The following is a 19,109-nucleotide window of genomic DNA, read 5'->3' on the forward strand; positions in this document are numbered from 1 at the left end:
AGCAGAAAAGGAAAGCTAAGCACTTCTGAAAAGATTTTCTGACTCTTCCCAGTCCTCACTAACAAAAACTTGATAACCTTACTCCTGCTGTCTCTACAGACAGTCACTGAATAGGTCACGGCAGTTTCAACATGGTTATAGAGTGACTGAACCTCAAATCTCCTTCTAGCCGAGATGTGGTAGGGCATTTTCCCACCCAGAGCCAATAAAGCTGTGTCAGGAATATTCAGAGGAAAGAAGTAAAGGTATGGGACAGAAATGAAGAATAATGAAAGGAAAAAAGAAATCAAATACTGAAAATTAACTATTTTTACATTATAAACAAATACAAGGCATAAGTACAAGTCAAAGTAATGGTATCTGAGCCCAAGCCTTGCCTTAAATATCATTCTATCAAAGAATTCAGAAATATTTCCTTGAGTAAATAAACTACCTTAGCATGAATTTATTTGTTGAGATTTTAATACAGTATGAATTTCAGTTTAAACTTTTCCCACAGAGGTCTCTAACTGCAATGCATTTGAACTCTCCAGTGTCAGCTCATGCTACAGCTTTTCCACACTGTGGGAGCCTTAATAAGGTTTCTTTATTTAGTTATCTAGTTGCCCAAAACTTGCAAGATTGGTTTTTATGTTTGAATTTCCCACCTCTCTCCCACATGGAAACTGAAACTGGCAAAAGGCTTCACACTTTACTGAATATACACTTTAAGAACAACATAAGTCCATAAGCATTGTTTCCATAGAAAAATTGATTAATTAGTCTGCTAATAATACCTAGAATGTTCACTTAACTATTGGCATCAAAATAGCAGTGGTTTGGATTCTTTCTTAGAGCCACCTCTTCATGGGCCTGTTACTATTTTCCAGAAATTTGATAATCGGCAGCTCAGATAAACTGTCTTTACTTAACAGATGTATCTCAAAACACTCCTATATCTCCAGTTTATAATGGTTTAAATAATTTTGTGGCTTTTATACATTTGTGTATATTATACATGTCTCTGCTTATAATCAGAAGCACAGATAGAAAGAAAGAAAGAAAGAATCCCTGAGTTTAGAAACAGGAATATACTTTGTTCTGTGCTGCACACATTTTGGATGTAAAATAACATAAACTAAGTCTATTATTACCTTCCATTTTTGTGTCTGAGTCATCTCCCTTAGGTTCTTCTACCAGTTCAGTTACATAACATTTCAGCTTCAGGAAGAAAAATATCAACCAATTAGTGTCTTAGGATGCAAAGACTCAAAATAATGACGTATTTGGTTCAGTCAATGTAATTCACTGTCTTATTTAAATCAGAGAGAGGAGGGCAGACTGAAAGGATCCTAAAAGAAAAAGTTACATGACAAAGCAAAAATTTTGGAAATTGCAAGATTTATTTAAGCCAACACTGTAATCTTTTATTATCATATTAAATGTTTTCATCCAAATGGAAATTTGGCCAATTTGTTATTAAAGTCTTTTGGAAAAATAAAATAAAAGCAAGAAGGGAAAAAAAAGCCAACGTATTTTTTCTATTAGATTGCATAGAGCAGTTTATGCTCAGATGTAGAGGAATTTAAATTAGGGTCAAACAAAACTTAACACCTAGGATAAGTTTCACTATTCTACAAAGAATCCCAATATTTTGTAACATTACCAAAGATCTAAGAAGCAATTTAACATTCAAGACATTTAACTTTTGACCTATTACTTCTAAAATTTGCTTCTGCAATCAGTTAAGTGTCTCAGATTCTCATCTCAAATAAATAAGTGCGAGTCTGAGGTTTCTCAGATATGCTTCAGAGCCTGTTACAGGCTTTTAACTGCAGTACTTGGTTTTAACATTCCTTTTACTTCAACAGAGGGTCTCAATTGTGCTTTGATACCTTTCATACTAGGTCAAAGGAGTTTGATTGAATACAGGTCATTAAAACTTCTAAGTTGTTACTGAAATACTCATGTACAGATGAAAGCAAATGTTTTTACTGTTTCTTACATCCCTGTCTCTAAAAATGCTGACACTTTAACATTCACATGGAGCATTGAATGCTATGGAACAAAGTACTGTAATGACTTTTTTTCCATTTTTACTTCATTCAACTGAATGGAAAGTGAGAAAAAAAAAATATATATAAAACCCCCAGCCTATGTTTTGCCCTCATTTCCTTTCTCCAGCATGCATTTAACAATCTAGGCAATATTGTAGGTTAAGATAACATTTATTAAACCATTTTTGCAGAAGCTACTTTACTTGCTCAAAACTTTCAAATGTCAAGCTATTCCTGAGTGATTAAACTTGGATACCATAGTTTTAGTTTTCAGTTCTGAGTTTGGGTCTTTGGGGTTTGTTTAGAGAGATTTCAGAAGGGGCCAAACCATACCAAAGGCTACAAAGAGATTGCAAATAGCAATCCACCCATTCCAGAAGTGAAAGGAAAAAGTGACTCAACAGTGGGCCCAAAAAAGGATCAATAAGACAATGGGCTCTCACCTCAGATGTGATACCTGCAACAGTCAAATTAGCCAGGTGACCCCCATGGGAGTCCAAGATCTCATATGGTAGTCTTGCAGGACTCAGCCTGCACAAGAAAAAAAAAGTATGAGAGAGAGCAAGGTTCCATTTTGGAAAAAGAAAAATAAAATATCTCTTATAACATGGGGTCATACAAGGATATAGGACATCCTACTTGAAACAGTCTACTTTGGTGCAGTTAATTCTTATTTTTCACCTGTAACAGTTAATAGGCAATGCTATTTCCTGTACTTTCAATACCCTTTTGTTTTCTTAGACTCTTTTCCATCTTCTTAGGCAATAAGTTGACATTACAGTTGTGTTTTCCCTTCTCAGTAGCATCTCAGGATATCACAGGCTCCTTCATACCCTGGGTGCATTTTGAAGAGGGCAGCTGAACTTTTCAAGGGTGTTTCTGGCTCCAAGACCTGGTTGTCAGGTTCCCAGTTCCAAGTGTTTCTGTCAGGACTTTCAGCAGGCATTTTCTTCTTCATTCTTTCAGTAATTCTCTCCTTCTTGCATAGGCTCACATTAAGTTCTCCACGGTCAGCAATTCCATCAAGGTATTCACTGCCCTATCACAGAGCACCTCCTTCACTTCCTGCCTTGCTGTTCATTTTTCCCAGTATTTACCAGCTTTTTCAAGACATTTTTCTAGAGGTGCCTCCACATCAGCTGTGGGCCGTGGTGGGTACTTTGGGACTGTCTGAAACTGGCTCTGATGGACCCAGAGCAGCCCTGGTTTCTCCTCACTGTGCCCTGCAACCCTGCAGCTCAAAGGCACATACATACATACATACATACATTCATACATATATACATACATATATACATACATATATACATACATATATATAAATTGTGTGTGTGTATACACATGTGCATGTACATATATACCCAGTGCCTTGGTCCATCAGCTTTTGATTACTGGAACTGCTGGAGAAACTATATTCCTGCAGAACATAAGGATCTAATTCAGTGTGTTTACAGCAGGAAAACCCAGTGCAAAGATAACCACCAATGTGTTAGTTTAACAGAAAAACTATTCGCATGCTGCAATGTGCTCTTCCCTTGAGACTGGGTCTCAAAAGAAAAAACTATTTCTCACAGACACACTCATACACAAAAAATAAAAAAACTCCAGCTTTTTACAAATATCATTAAAAAAAAATAGAAACTCACACCGCTGTACCAGTGAGGACAGTTTTTGTATACTTGCTGGCTAGTTCTGGCAAATTATTCTGCTCAGTAACTTTCCTTTATTGCATAATGCAATGTAAAAATTCCAAATCCAGGAACATTTTTTTAATTTATACTATGCATATTACTGTTTTATGTCAGCCTCTTAGCCTAGCACCAGCAAAATATACTTTTATCATATTTTCTTAAAACAGTTTTGTTTTATCCTGAAATCCAGAAGAAAATTCTAGTCAAGAAAATAGTTTGCCACTGTATCTGCAAGGTGCCATTAGACTGTTAAATTATAAATGACACTGAAGATACAACATGCCCTATTAATATATTATGACTTTAAACTAAGTGTTCATTAGAACAAGACTTGACATTACATTGCTGACTTCATTGTTTATTGAATCCTATTTTTAACACTATATTCTACTGATAATTACACACTGCCAAACTAAGATCCTCTGACTATGTAATCCCATTTTAAATCTTTTACAGTTATTTTTTGTAAAAAAATAAAAGTTCTTTTTTGAAAATGACATAATGAAACACAAGGTTTCATATAGTGCTAACCACTTAATGTCACATATAGTTCAGTGAAATTAAGTATAAACAGAGATGTTCTTTTCAATTGATGCAAGCCCTTGCTGAAGAAAGCCAAGAGAGATTAAAGAATTCAGTGTTTTCCTGTCTTCTATTTCTACATTCCCATTCCCGTTTTTTTATAACAAGCTAAATGCAGCTGCTAATAGAGTTCTGCTTAAAGGTAAAGTGTCCTCCTTTCTAACTTTAATCTATTTGTTGGCAAAAGAAAAACAATCTTCTGACAATGATTTACTAGGGAAAAATGCATGAGAAGTCAGTTAATGAGCTGAACCATTTGTTATTTCCTCAAGAATATAATCTTTCAAGGTTGGGGATTTTAGAGTATTTTTCACTAGTTTTGTTGAACAAAATAAGATTTGTATTAATTAAATCCTATGAAGTACTGCAAACATTAACAGATAAATATATCTTCCTGAAGATTCCTTCACAGAACAGTCACATCTGATTTTATAAAAAGAATATTACTGACAGTTGGCTCTAATTAACACTGTAGACACTTCATAGGTATTTAGAAATAATCTTTTGTTCCCTGTCATAGCATGGTATAACTATAGTGTGCAGGTCAATAGAGAGTCTGTTGCGGTAGTTAAGGAAAAGGATAAGCTGAAAGAAAAGGAAGTATTACAAGTCAAAGTAAGGCAAAAATCCTGTGCTTTCTTCCACTATTAACTGTCTCAGACTGCCTTAAAATATGACCTTTTGCATACAGCTATGATGAAGCTCTGTCTAAGCAACTAATTCCATTCATGTTCTGAATATCCTGATGTCTAGACCATTCCTAAGAGTGACTTAAATTTGTCTGTTTTATTTTGCTGTAAAATGTCTAGTTTCTTGAGGCTGTTAAAGTATTTCTGCCATAGTAACTATCACTTGAACGAAAAAAAGCCACACCTGACATGGTGCACCTACATCTCGCTTGACTCTTTTGGCATCTTGGATACAGGTGGCAACAGAGAAGAAAAAGGTGTCTTGTCTCCCATCACTTTCACACATTCAAATGACATGTATGTGTAAATGCCCCACTGTGATGTGATGGTTTCCATTTGTTTCCACCAAAGTGAGGAAATTAGGGAGTATCAAGAACAAGGCAAGCTTTATTGGCTGGGTAAATTTTTTTCAAAAACAAAGTTTAGCTGGCCAAGGGTTCATATGAAAAGCATTAACATCTTTTAAACAAACAGAAGTGAAGATTTATAATTCATAAGTTAAGTTCACATCAACAGAACATCTAAATCTCTTGAAATTCTCCCATTCTCACATAGCAGTAATGATAATCTATTAAGAAAATGAACAAAGGTAATGTTAAAATCTATCTCTATAAAAATCTAATAATCTGATCATACACAAAAATAAAGGAATGAGAAGGCATTTGTTGCATATGTTACTATGGATTATACATGACAGTGAAGTAGATGAGCAAATAAACATTTTTACTAAAGATCAAAACAGGTTATCTGGAAAAGCTTTGGAAACCAGAATAGTACTTATGAAATGGTAAAGATTTATATATCTTGAAATCACTGCCAATTTCAACCATTCAAAATTATGAGCCAAACCTCAGATAATCATAGGATCAGCTTAAAAATATAAACAAAAAATAAATAGATATGATATTTTGGCATTTAAAAAAAAAGTGAGGAACACCCATGGAAGTGAGGGCTCTGAGAGAGACTGCTGGGAGTTTCTTCTCTGCCTGAGACCTGGCCAATAGCTGGCCATTACTGAAAATTGACAGTATTGTTAACCATTGTAAAAGTGAGATCAACTCTCTGAATACCACCTTTGAAACCTAAACCTGGGAGCTTCCGGCTCTCTTTGTTTCTGGCCTTGAAAGGTAACAGAACTCTGGCTGGACCCCGCTCCACCTCAGCAGGCCTGTCCGGCCTGGGGGGAGAGTGCTGAGCCGGGCTCCAGCGGCTCCCGGTCAGGGGACAGACATTGAGGAGCTTTTCCCAGTCCCAGGCAGGGCCAGACTCTCCCGTGGCCCCAGCCCTGGGCTGGGCCGAGCCACAGCTGCTCACCCCCACGGCCGGAACAGACGGCCCCAGGCTGAAACCAGTCCGCTGGTTTTCCAGGGCTGAGGAGCTGAAATCCGACACCATGAATACCTGCCATAGTTTGGGTCAGATTTTAACTCTTTCACTACCCAGATGAGACCTGCAGATTTAATCCTTTTTCCAGAGAGAGGAAGGAGAGAGTGAGCAACATGTAAAGAGACTATAAACCATCAAAGTCAGTAAAAGAAGGAGTCCAGCCTCAATCGGCGAATGAGGAGATGCTTTAATAAGTGGAAATGTTCTTTTGGTAAGGCCATGGAGATGGACATTAATGTTCTGAAAAACTCCTTTAATTCATGAAAGAATATTTTGGGGGGGAATAAAGTGTTTCAAAGTATAGATCTGAGCAAAGGTATCCATTGATGAAGCTGAGCAGATGGTGGAGTAGTCGTGATCCCATGAGATGCTGGAACAGAGAAAGAGAAATGAGAGTTGAAGATCCTTGGCCTCCAGGGAGAAAAAGAGAAAACCTCTGTTCCCAGAGATGATCACAGAGACAGATTAAGAGAACCTTTGCCTTTGAATAACTCATCCTTAAAACAATACCCCTTGAGTTCATGGCCCATGAACACACCTCAGGGTTTTGTGAAAATGGGAGGAGGACCTGATGGCAGAGTTTTCCGGGTGGCTGCCATCATGGGAATGACATCCATGAGAAAACTGTTTTCTTGTGGAAAGCTCTCCATGGAATAACAAAAGAGAACTCCTTTCTTTACGGAGACTGATGAAAAGACTATTGTATAGTTGGTATTGTTTTAACCAACAGGTTTTGTCTCTATGTTGTCAGGAAAAAGGTGGGGTTGGGAGGAAAGATTTCTGGAGGTTTTATTCTGTTTTTCTTATTCTTGTAGTTCTATTAATAAACTTTCTTTATTCCTTTTAAGTTTTGAGCCTGTTTTGCTCTTCTCCTAATCCATATCTCACAGCAAGAGATGAGTAAGTTTTCTGGTGATTTTTAGCTATTGCTTTAAAACCACCACATTATTCTACATTTCTTTTTACTAACCCTTTGCTTCCTGAGATCATACAAATCACTCAGTACCCCCTGCCCCTGGTGGGATGGGGAGAAGAATGTGAGAAAGGTAAAACCCATGGCTTGAGAGAAGAAAATTATAATGATAATAATAATAATAATAATGGTGTAAAGGGAGATAACAGAAAGAGGGACAGGAATAGTGAGGCATGCATCTATCTATCAAACGAGGGCTGGTAATACAGAAAACTAACCAGCAAGTTTTAAGACACACATTGGCAAAAGAAATAATAAAAAAAAATTACATTCTTAAAACAGTTTACATACTTTTTGGCACAGGCTCAAAGACTCAAGGCTCTTTCAAGGCCGACTCCTTAATTACTGGGAAAAAATTGGAAGTGATGGGAGCTTTAATAAAGTGATGGAGGAGTACATAGGCAGTAGGTAGACAAAAGTAGCCCATTTACCAGAAGCAAGGAATCCCAACTGAAACCATAGTCTTGCATTACTTTGATTTACTGCAGCTGATCTCAGAGGACCTGTAAGTCACTGGTCCCTGCAGACACTGCGCACCAGCCTTACTGCAGCCAGCCTTGCTTCACCCAATATACGCTTCCTTCTAGACTAATATAAGTGACCCTCTGGCAAGTTAGGAAAACTCCTAACTGTCCTCTTTCTTCCCCAGCCCCCCCCCCTCATCTTTCCCCTTACTGGGAACTTTTCTACACAGTAAGTCATAATGATATAACAACAATGTAATTTTAAATACAAATTTTCAGGCATCAGCTAAACCCTGATAGCCCAGGTTTACAGCAGTATGTCAGAATATAGCCACAGAATACTGGAAGAAAATACAAGTATTTAGACAGTAAGATCCCTAGAGCAAAGACTCAAGAATCTTGAAAAACTGTCTTGAATATATCACTGAATATACCTAGATGGTATTGTAATAATAGCAATACTAACTGTCAAAAATGTACACTAGAAAAAGAGAGGCCACTCAGTCATTGCTTTGATTTCCATTACATTTTAGTGGAAGGCATGATGTTTAGCCTTTTTTTTTTTCTTAACTAGCAAAATTTCAAAGACAAAAACTTTGGGAAACCATTTTCCTGCCAGTGTTGCCACTAACAATTTTAAAACTTTTTGAATGGATGACAGAAATGAAGGCAATCATCACAGACAGTACGGGATATTATCATGTGCATAACTTGAAATTACAGTCACCCTATCATTTGGAAAGCCACTTACCTGTGAATAAACACCCTTTTTTTACTATTTTCCAAACTGCAGGAAAAATTATCTTCTTCTTATCATGTCTCAACATACATAAAAATAATGAGAATATTGATTCATTGACTATATATTTTAACACTTCCTCATACTCGAATTGAAATGCAGTAAGATAAAATTTCATTATAAATAAAAATAGCTGAACAACAATGTCAAAATTATGAACAACATAGTAGAAGTGAAAGATCTTCTCTGTGACTCTTGTCATCTTAGGTCAAAAACTCTAATTTATTCTGTTCCTGTTTTAATTTATGTGGTCTTTCATCTCTTTGTACACCCTCCCATTATTTTCTGGTTTATCTTGTCATTCTGTTCACCTGACATGCACACAGATGTCTCCTTACTCCCAAATTTAGAAAACTTTGATTTAGTTATTTTTTTGTCATGCTGGTTGTGTCTTAGTATTTTGAAAGGGCAAAGGAAGAAAAAAAACTTTATAAACGAGATTATTAATATTATATCTAATCTGTGAGAGTGCAGAACAATGACAATAGTGGAGGGATTCGTAATAGCACCACAGCTAAATACCACAGCAGAAGCTTTTTTTCTGTGAACAGGCTGATGTGGCAAGTGCATATGGACAGATTCATGTCACACAGATGTTATTACAGTCACATGTCACATTATGTCATAGAACTTACATTATGTCTGGATGAGTTTTAAATCAGATGGTGCCCATGAACATTAATGAATTCTTTCAAAATCACATAAATACAAGAAACTTTGCTTGCATATCTCAGTATTAATACTCATACTATCTCTTCAGTGATAAGAAAATAAAATGTTTAATTTCACTCATTTTTTGGAGATGTTTTTCCTTACACCTTAAAGAGATTATATGCAATAATATTGTACATAATAAGTGTACACATTAACTTAAAATGTAAGACATTGGGATCCTATGGTTTAAGATGTTTTCAACTGAAACCGTAAATGTTAATGTCTGGCTACTCTTTAGTCACAGAATGATAGAAAGGGCTGTTGGAAGCGGCTGGAAATTTTTCAAATCTTTCCAAAGTCAAAATTGATTTCAACTATGTTATTGTTGTCAGATAGTTTTATAACCTGCTTTTAATATTCCAGTGGTGGAAACTGAATCATCTCCAATACATACTTATTCTTACATTTCTGAAGACCTCTCTTAATACAAAATAAGGAATTCTATCTCCTGGGGAATAGTTTGCTGCTTGACTTTTTGCTGGTATTGGGAATTATGAAGCCCCAGTCTGAACACATTTCAGTTGTTCAAGATGAAACTGAGATCACTGCAACATGAAAATTCAGAATTTTACGTTGCCGGGCTAGAATGAGAGGAGCAGCCACTAGTGCAGTGGGTAACATTCTTAGCAACATGTGGTTGGACAGCTGTAGTTTAATTCCCAAAAAGGTTGTTAGATTTAGTCTTACTTCCTCACACTTGAAACACGTTAGCTCGCAGCAGAGTAGTCACAGGATTATCTACAAAAATCAGGCTGTATTTTATGAGTTCTTTGTAGAGTTTATGAGGTTTTATCACATTTCTTTTAATAAGAAATGTGATGAAGAAGGAGTTTCTAAACGGGACCGGGTCATTCTATTCTGCAGTGGGCTAGAAAACAGTGTGTCAGTATCCATCAAGGTGACAGTAGGAAAGGCAGTCTGGGTAAGTAATTTCCTAATGAGCTGGTGATGGGGTCAGTCCCCTATATTCTTCCAAAGTGACTGTGATCATAGCCCATGACTGTTGTCATGAGGCCATTCAGAGACGAACAAAAGATATCAATACCAAAAATATTTGATGAAATATCCAAACCTATTTGCAATAGCAAAGAGCTTTTTGATTTCATTGTCACTATTCTTACTCTTATTTGTTGAATTTGTTTTCATATCAATTTCTTTAGGATAAAGAAAATACCTCTTTTATTAATGTTTTTCCGATAACTTGCACTGATTGGTACATTATTTCAAGTGAAACCTTTGAGCTCTCTTATAGATTTTTCCTGTTCATAATTAGCTCTGTTAAAGCCCTTACAGTAAGTGTACAATCAAGAGCTAGATGCAATGATATGATGTTCTGTACTAATTGTTTTCCATCTACAGGGTATTTCATCTTGAGAAGCACCAGTATGAATTAGATGGATAGATTATATTGATGAATCTTTTAAACCCCAAGTTTATTATCTCCATGCTATAGTGTAGTATTTTAATATAGCACAATAACCAAGTCTTTTGAGAAAGTAAGTATTGATATCCCTCTTTTATTGATGATAAAACCAAGGCTTTGTCATAGAACTTGTGAATAAATCCTCTGAAATAGATCAGCAAGAGAAAATATACCAGTTCTTAAGACAAAATATTTCAGAAAAATACCTTCTCCCACATAAATGGAAAGAGGAATTTTCTCACTGGACAACTCATCAGTAGAATATTAATGGTAATAACCAGGTCCACTACATAAACGAAGGCCTGTTCTCAAAAGCAAAAATATACTTGGACTCTAATCAGTCTAGCAACTTGTAGAGTACATTCTCAGCCAGAAAATAACCTCTATCCCTCTCATTTGTCCAGTGCAATTTGTTGCATTTCTCCTATTCTGGAGAACTGAAGGCTTTGAGGAAACCTAATTGCAGCCTTCCAGGAACTTAAGAGGACTCTGCGTTAGTTATCTAGAATACTTTCATAGTCAATGGAGGAAAAATAAGCTTTTCTGCATTGTGAATCACCCAACCTGCTTTAGATTTATGTTTTTTAACAGAAATAGATATATATCACTCTAACAGTTACTTCCTTCCACTGATAATAACAGAAGTTAAATGGCTTACTCAGACAAAAATGTGTGATGTAGGTGGGTGAAATTTTATAGATTGCTATGTGAAAGTTCAGTCAGGAATAATTTGCCAAGGCAGAGCAAGTGGTCAGTGCTGTAGTTAAGGCCTGGCAGTGCGGAAGAACTCGGGACGTAACAGAAAGCTAGGATAGCAAGGCCTCTCGCAGTTAGCCAATAGCACCTAGGTGTGACGTATGCAGATGGGAGCAACACAGTGAACCTAGGCTATAAAATGTTAAGTTTTCCTGCAATAAATCGCCATATTTGCCATCCATCACACTGGTGTTGTGGAGTATGGACTGAGCGGCTGAGAGTGACTGCCGTGCTGGAGCTGGTCGGGGTGCTTTTCTTTGTAGAGTTTATGAGGTTTTATCACATTTCTTTTAATAAGAAATTTTTAATGTGAAACCCAACAGGTCAGTAAATGACTCATTCACTGAAATAAAACCAAACTGTTGAAGTGCTAGCTACGCTAAGGATCATCATTGCCTCTACAGCAAAGTAACTTCAACTTAAAAATTTTCACACAATACACCTAATTATGCAGATATGCATTTCGCATGTAGGCTCATCCTCAGTGAATTGGGTGTTGGAGTGAGCAGTGGTAGGACTGGGCACAAGGGAAAGGACCATCTCATAGTGCCAAACAATGGGCAGAAGCTGTGGAGTGCAGTCTGGAATCTTTGAGCTTGAACCCTGACACACTGACACCAGCACCTCTTTATCACTCCACACCACTGTCTTCTTGCATTCCCTTTTGTTTACAGTGGTTCAACTGGGTGGAGAGGCACTACACAGTGCAGCAAGTTCTCTGAGGACACCTCTGGCCACTAAGGAGGATAGATCAGGAGTTGGCCAAACCATTTTAATGTTTGCTAAATGTGATTTGACCTAACAACGAGGTTCTAGCACACTTCTATCTCTATTTACTTCCAGTCTGATAATTAAAAAATTTCAATGGCATCACTCAAAGCCTGCATGCTACACATCTTAAGTCTTTTTTTGTCCTTTGCTTTCCTTTTCCTGCTGCTCCTATGCTGTACAAAAATAACTACAGAAGTCAGTCTGTAACAAAACATGCACCTGTCAGAGTTCAGCTCCACTTGCAGCTTTTACTCAAATTGGTTTCCTATCTGTTACAGGGAGCTCCTGGAATCTTTCATTTCCTCATGCCAGGAGACTATTCATGAAGTAATTCATACAGCTATTTCCAGACCCAGCTGACCCTTTCACCCTGCACAATGGACTTCTCATCTAAAGGAACTAGTCACAGCAAAGCACATCCCCAAAGTATTGGTATGTGAGCTATTAGCTCTGCAGAGTTCTTTTTTAGCTATTAGGTATGCAGACTGTTTTTACAAATGCAGTGACTGAGGAGGCAGGAGTTTGCATGGTGTTTTCACCATGCAAATATAAACAATTCTTGTGTGGTTTATGGAAAATATGTCATATAACAAGAAAAACTGTTGAACCTGAGACATTCAGTGAGTCTGAAAAATCCAATATCCCCTCTCTGCAAGTGGCCACTACTGCATGCTTTAAGGGAAACTAAGAAAAATTGAAGAAAAAGAACAACCTTTCCTTAGAAGAAATGCATTTTTTAACTCTCACTCTTGGATGACTGCTTATGCTTAGAATCACTGAAACTCTGTCTTTGTCAGAATAATAAAAAGAAAAGAATGGCCTATGGTTAATTTTGTGGACGGTCCCATGGCTCATGTAAATGTCTGATTCATTTAAAGTCAGCTACAGCCTCAGCCTCTAATAGGCTGTGCCATTCCTCCTGAAGGAAGGAAATCCAGATGTTAATTATATATTATAAATTATATCCCTTTTCTGTTTAGCTGAATGCTGCTTTCCCCCACCCCCACAACCTTTCCTCCCCTTCACTGTTCTGTACTCTATGACATCTCTTTCACTTCATTTTTCTTATTCCTAACATATTTTCTCATCTTAGCTATTGTTTTTATGGAAAGCTACAATAAAAAAAAAAAAATACTTTAGGGCTGCACTTTCACTGATTCTGAAGGTATGGATGCAAAATACATATTTTGCCAATACAATCTTATAAAGTTTAGTATAATGCAAATTAAATCACATCCAGGCTGTGAAAACATTGACATGGAGTTAATTCCAATTATTAAAACAGCCATGACAATAGTCCTGAAATAAAATTTTCTGGTTCAGTAAATTCATAAGTTATGAGAGGATTTATTTTCCAAACAATGCACAATGAAATGATCACAGGTTAATCTGGCAGAATCCCTAATGAGCATTTTGTTCCCATCTACTAAGTATCAAACTAATTTTCACTGTACAGTGATGCTGTTTAGATTTTAGAATATAGTCATTGTGTGTCATGTGAAATGTATCTTATTACAATGTTGTCTGAATGAAGGTGAAATTTATGCTATACAATCACAGCTATTACCTTTTTGCAAGATTCAAATATAATAACATTTGCATATATTATTCTTGCAAAAGTATAGGGTAAAATCCTGGTTCTATTTTTTGATGACAATATAGAAGCCATTTTAATTAATTTTTTTAGCATGACAGTGGTGTATATATTATTATGCTATTTTCTCCATTTTAATTCCTAAGTGCTTATGGCCATGGGGTTTGTTTTTTAAAACTCATTTAGTAGTAATGACCTGGATACTAAATGAATGTTTACACATCAACCACTTGCCCTTTTCCTCCCATTCTCTCAGTCCATAAAGATTAAAGGAATTAAATCATGTTTTATTGTATGCTTTCCTCTTAAAAACAAAAACAAACCAAACTTGAGCTAGATAATATGATACCAGGAAAAAAGCAGGGAGGGAAGTGAACACAAAGGGCAAAAGCAGAAAGTAAATAAAAGAAGAAATAAATGTGAAAGAAGCAAACAAATGTCTTTTGTTTCATGACAAATGTGCAAAATAATCATTACCTGAGAGGGCTGTGTGTTGAAGCAGGACTCAGAAGAGTTGCAAGATATGAAAGAAATGAAGACTTTTCTCTTGCCATAACGGTCTTTCTCAAGTTCAAATAGCACAAAAGTAGGGTTTAGGCAATTACATTTCTGACAATTGGCATAATTTGGCATAATTGTATATGTTGTCATCACAGAGAATATCTAACACATTCTCTTAGTTCTATATTCCAATGCACTTATAATGTTCACTGGAAAAAAGAAAGCCTTGATTTTACCAATATTCTGAATATTGATTAATTGTTAATAGTTATTTGGTTAATTGGCAAGAGGTATTCTGAGATATTTTTATGTGCAACTTCCCATTCTGTTACCTGTCTGTTCTTCAGTGCTTGTTCTTTATCTCAGCAGTACCTGCAGATAGAATACGACACTGAAAACAGCTGATATTATTCTGTCTATAACTTCACTGGCTGATAAACCAGGAGCAATTTGAAAGCATAAAACACATTACAGTGATTATTATAGCTTATTTCTGGTCTGTTTTTATCGTTTTCTCCTTTACATTGTAGATTTAAGCTAATATTTGTTCCACAGTCATATCCTACAGAGCAGAATGGAAAACCAGAATTTTACCAAGAAATAGAACACATTCACACATACTGTATAGGAAAAATTGAAATAACACTGTTATGGTTTTATGAGGTGTAAGTTGTGCCAAGTTCAGCTAGACAATGCATACAGATCTAAAGCTTTAAAAAGCTCCATCTTGCAGAAATGTATTTTATGTGAGTTTAGAGATATTCAGTAGAACTGACCCTCCAAGGAACACAATTTCCTTTATGAAAGAGAAATTTAACTCTTGGAATTTTATGCATAGTATGGTTTAAGAGAACTGAAACCTTTAGATAAGCACATAAAATCACAGCTGGAAAAGTCTAGAAGCAAAAACATGACTAAAGAAAGAAAAAATTGCTAACATTCTTTGTGTTTTTAAATGCTAACTTTTCTGCCCTTATTGCTTTAACAGGAATCATTGAAACTTAAGACCTGTTCAACAGATATTTTCTATAATTTAAAATCACTGAATAAATTAGATTGGAACATATCCCTGCAGCCCATCTGATCCAAGGCCCCACTGACATCAGGACTAAGTTTTATGTTTGATTAGATTGCTCTGGATCTTACCCAACCTTGTATTTTCTCTGTGCACTTCTGAGAGGAGCATGTCCTCATCTTCTTTTTAAAAATCTGTTAGGTAGTTGAATGTAGCAGCAAGACTGCACTAAACTTACTTCCTCAGGCTGAAAAGAAGAAAGAAAAATTCACCAATTTTCTTAACCTCTTCTCAGAAGGGTTGTCATGCACTGGAACAGGCTGTCAAAGGAAGTGGTTAGGTCATCTTTCCTGGAGGTATTTAACAGAAGTGTGGATGTCACTGAGGGACATGGTTTAGTGGTGGATTTAGTGTTGGGTTAATGGTTGAACTTGATGATCTTAAAGGACTTTTTCAACCTAAACAATTCTATGATTCCATTCTCCAGCCATCTTTGTAGCTCTACCAGTATTTCTCCAGTTTGTGAATGCTTTTCTTGTACTAGGGAGCCTAAATTTCAATGCAGCACTCAAAACCTGGCTTCAGATGTCAAAGATTCGGCTAATTCCTCAGGGGTTAATCCCTTCTCTGCCCTTGCTGTCTGTGCTCTCGCTGAAGCTGCTCAGTGAGCAGTTACCCCTCAAAGCTGCGAGGGTGCTCTGCTGACTCAGGGTTGACTCGTGGCCACCAGCACTTCCAGAACCTTTCCCTCAAAGCTGCTCTCAAGCCAGTTAAGCCCTTCTCTTGCAAGGGCTTGTTCCACTCCAATAATTGTTAAATTTCATGAGGTCTCTGTTAGTCCATTTTTTGAATGAGCATATTGAAATCCCTTTGGATGGTCACTTTTGTCTCCAGTACATCAAGTATTTCTCCTCATTTGGTGTCATCCATAAACTTACTGAAGGTACTTTTCATCTATTCATTCTACCTCTTAGTGAAAGACATTAAATAACATCACCTATTTCCCATAAGAACAGCTCTAGTAATATAAGGCAGCTTCTTCAGAAGTCTTGGTTTGCTGTATTGTCCCATTAGTGTCCTATTGTCCTATAGCTGTCTCACTAAATGTGTGTTCAAAAATAGTTTTATATTGCTTCAGTTCAGAATTCTCCATTCATGTTTGATCTTCTACTACACTTGTTTGCCTTCCTTTACAAAAGGGTGGAGAATTCTTGTCCCTGAAGAGTTGATTCTTGAGGATCATCCAACTCTGCTGGGCCCTTTTGTTCTTCAGAGCTACCTCCTAGGGGAGTCTCCAAATATTTCCACAGAAAAGCATAGGTCAGCTCTGCTGAAGACAAGGTCTACTATTAATTTTCACAGAATCACAGCCTATTTGAGGTTTGCTGTGACATCTTGTCAAGTCTAACCTCTCCTGCTGAAGCACAGTCAACTAGGGCAGGTTGCCTGGGACTCTGTCCAGCCCTTACCCCTGTGTCTAAACTTTAGCATCATAAACACAATGGAGGCTTGCATTTGTCTCCAAAACCCTGACTATTTTTCCTGGCTTATAAACAGCAGGGCCTGCAAAGCATGTACCTTAGCTGGCTTGCCAAACTCCTGTGTCCTTGCTTGTGCCCTGCATGTCTAGCAGATACCAAGATTAAATTTCTCATGAGTACATGAGTGGCCTTCAACCATGAGGCTTCTTCCTCTATGATCTATAAAGTCTTCATCTGTTTCCTCCTCTTGTTTAGGTCTTCTGCAGGGAATAATCTAGGGAAGTGTTCTAGGGAAACTCTAAGGAAGTGTTTCTCTCTTGTTAGTTTCCATTTTTTAACTGATCCCAGCTATCTTTTTCTCCTCCAGAGCAAAACTCTACAAGTCAAGTCAAGACTTGACTCTACAAGTTAAGTCCAAAATCTCCATCCTGTCTTCCTGGCCTGCCTTTCCCAAAAAGTCCATATCTACCAATGTACTCCTATGTCTCTGTTATCTCAGTAAAATTATATATTTCTGAGTGCACAAGAACTTCCAATTTTACTGTGTTTTCAGTGATGCTCATATTGATGAACAGGTGCTTAGGACAAACACACAGAGGCACAGCTCTGTTTGGCAAAGTGGGATAGCTTCCCACATCATGCTGCCCCTGAGAGCCTCCTATGTTCCATACCATTTTTTCACTTTTCCATGTACTTTATGTACTCTTCCATTCTGAATCTACATTTAAGGCCTTCAGCATCTGGTGAATCTATACCTTGTCATTCAAATATAATCTCAAGCCATCTGTCTTTCCATGCAATATGGATTTGGGATTTTTTTTGCAACTGCAAGGTTCCTTTCTGTGTCCTTCATCTCCTCCCTGATGTTATACCATCTACTCAATTTCTCTTGTTACACAATGTACTTCAATTCTCCTGTTACACCATGTAGTCAATTTCTCCCACATCTCTTTTATTTGACAGCCCTGTGACTCTTAGGATGTACAACATACAGCTATCCACCCTGAGGCAGGAGAAACTACAGATACCTCTGTCATCCTGGTACTTGATCAACCTTGTCCTTCCTCAGGGGCCGTGTCTTGGTCAAAGCCAGGTCACCCTGGGGTGGGGGGGTGGGGAAGAGGTGTCAATGCAGGTGCAAATGAGACTCTCTAATAAACCTTTGCTGTTGTAGGACCTATGTGGTCACCCTCACACACCTCTGGGTGTCCTGAATGTCCTATTCTATCAGCACCAGCTGCTGAGTGATGATTAATACCTTCTTTTGATATGCTCCTCTTCTACAAAGTGTTGGACCCAGACTGTCCTAGGAATGGAGTCAGGCTTTACCTGACCAAGCAATAGGACAAGAGGCAACAGGCAGAAACTGCTGCACAGGAAGCTCCACCTGGAAATGAGGAAGAATTTCTTTACTGCATGCACAGACTGCTCAGAGAGGTTGTGCTTGTGAGCATCTCCCTCACAGGAGATGCTCAAGAAGCATCGAGATGCAATCCTGTGCAATGTGATCTAGGGTGACTCCACTCGAGCAGGGAGGTCAGACCACATGACCCATTGTGGTTCCTTCCAACCTTTCCCATTCTGTGACTGTGAAACCTGGTTTAAATTATTTTTGGTAATTAACTTAAGCTGTATAATATTTACAAATACAAATCCTCTGTTTTGCAACCAAGAAACGGAAAGAAGGAAAGACCTCCCGGCAACACAGTGCCAAATGGTCCTTCAGTGCTAAGGGAAGATTTTTTGCACCCACTTCAAAGAATTGTTTGGGTTTGCTTTTTTGCTTTTTTTTTTTTTTTTTTTTTTTTTTTCCCTTTTCCTTTTAAGAGACTTGGCATAGTATATTTAAATTGAAATATCAGCAAATGTGAAATGCTGGAATTTGTTTCCTGGGAAATTTTCTTGACTACAAAATTTAATTCCCATTTATTTAACATGTTCTAGCCTTGAGATTTTAAGGGAGGATGGGCACCTGCCCTTACTTCTCTAGCAGCTTCAATGTATTGTTTTAAAATGGCAGGTATATGAATAACAATTTTCAGCAACAAAGAGCATCATTTTATCTTGTCAGAAATTGGCACTTACTGTACAAGATCTGTTACTACAAAATGAATGCAAGAGCTATTTATTGTTCTTTATTCTTTCATATTGTTCTTTTTATTGTTTATTGACTATGAAGTAATTTAGATTGAATGACTTGATACTCATCATAATCTTGTATAAATATAAATTAG

This window comes from Poecile atricapillus, chromosome Z (assembly GCF_030490865.1).
Source record: "Poecile atricapillus isolate bPoeAtr1 chromosome Z, bPoeAtr1.hap1, whole genome shotgun sequence".
NCBI classification, from domain to species: Eukaryota; Metazoa; Chordata; class Aves; order Passeriformes; family Paridae; genus Poecile; species Poecile atricapillus.